Source organism: Tamandua tetradactyla (genome assembly GCF_023851605.1).
Source record: "Tamandua tetradactyla isolate mTamTet1 chromosome 4 unlocalized genomic scaffold, mTamTet1.pri SUPER_4_unloc_2, whole genome shotgun sequence".
NCBI lineage: Eukaryota > Metazoa > Chordata > Mammalia > Pilosa > Myrmecophagidae > Tamandua > Tamandua tetradactyla.
In genome coordinates this window covers 99,139-101,087 of record NW_027518241.1, presented here as the reverse complement: position 1 = coordinate 101,087, position 1,949 = coordinate 99,139, and positions in this window count along the sequence as shown.

Sequence of the window (1,949 nt, the reverse complement as noted above, 5' to 3'; positions counted from 1 at the left end):
TTGGTCAGCATCTGAGAGATCTGAAGTAAATGATCAATATTCTATTCTGGTGACTTTTCTTATTATTCAACACAGATTTTATATTTTTGCCATTAAGAGGAAGGAATGATACTTTCAAGTCTGTATTTGTACTTCACTGGGACTCTGAACATAGTCTGAAGCATTTAGTCTAAAGTGAGAGTGGTTATCTTCAACTAACAGGTAAAGAAACAGGTGTAGGGAAATGAACAAGCAGGACATGCTGAAACCAGGAATGAGACCCAGAGTTCCTATCATTCCATCCATTTGGTATGGCTTAACATCCAGACCGCATTTCCTCCCCAAAGGAGATTCTGGTGGGTTTGGATTGCGTTAGCTTATTGTTTAAAGCCCTTGCTACCACAAATAAATGATCTATAAAAATAACAGACAGCAAAGGAAAGTAAACAGCTTTCCTCAGTAATGCATTAAATTTATCTCACACACACAAAAGAGTTTCTACATGTTAAGCAGCAAAATACTTCTTCACTATAAATAGCTATGGTCTTACTTTAGGAAAGAATGTCAGAAAAGACGCATTAATACATTTCAGCTATAAATAAAAATTGTATTCCACACTTAGGGAAATAGAAAATTTTGAAGCATGTTTTTTAAAAACTAGGGCCTGTAGACCCAAGGGAGTGAGTGCTGCTAGAATTCAAAGCAGTCCAAAGATAAGGAGAATTAAATGATTCCATTGGGAAAAAAACTATAAAGGAAATGAAAAGAGCAAGTAATGGTTCCCAGCATTATTTTAAAGCCTTCTCAGTAGACTCTCATGCTTCTACATTTGGTCATGAAATCCTATTCTGGGAAAGAATTCTTTCACATATAGACACACATATGAGTCCTTAAATATTTTTTTCGCCTGAATGATTCTCTGGACAACTTAAAACTTTGTTCTCAGACAAATCTACTTGTCATCTCCTGTATACAACATGCTCATCCTTGCCTCCATGCCTTTGCCCGTTACACGTTCCTCAGAGAATGCCTGATTCACTCCTCTTCACACTTATTTGTCCTTTTCTTGTGTTTTAAAATGCAGTTTAAAGTCCTACTTCCCCTGAAAGTCTTTCCTAATTCACCTCCATGTCGAACTCCAACCCACTTAGTTGTTTCCTCACGCCCCTCATATATGCATTTTACACTACATTTTAAGGCAGTTTTTCCACCTTGTAACAGCTTTTGACTTTGTGTCTGTTTGTGGTGTGCATGTGTGTGTGTGTCAGTTCTGCAGGTGGAGTGAGACGAGGTGGGGTAGGAGGTCTGGTTTAACTGATTAGATTGTGAGCTCCTTGAGAATAGGGCCAATTCCCTCGGGTGGTATCAGAGTGGTGGGATTGGGCATTTTCCGTAAGTGTGTGACTTTGGGCCATGGGGATTAAACGTGAGGATAAATGTGAACAGCGGGATACTCGGTGGGTGTTAAAGAATGGGGACCAATTGTGTATGCATGCATGTGTGTATACGTGTACGTATGCATGCATACGTGCATGTATATATGTGTGCAGACGTGTATGTATGCATTATACTGTGATTTTGGTATAAGGCTTCAGACTTGCGCCTTTATGTTCTGATTGCTGGTTACTATTTACTGCTGTTGCTGTTATGGTTGCTTAATAAAATGGCTCACGTTTGTTCTTCTGAGATAGGACAATGGTCAGAAAAACCAACACTGGTGTTAGAACCACACCTTGTCTTTCCCTAACTGCTTATCCTCCTTGTGCATGTGGGTATAAGTTTAGTGATGCTTGTATGGGACTGAGGTCATCCCCTCCTTACCCAGTATTTCTGGAGCATACAAAGAAGAGGAGGAGGAGAGGAGGAGGATTTGTGGTGCTGTGCTTCAGAATTTATTGCTTATTTATATATATGTTATTTTTCAAAAAAAGAAGGAAAAAAGTCAATTGTGATGATAAAAAAAATTTAAG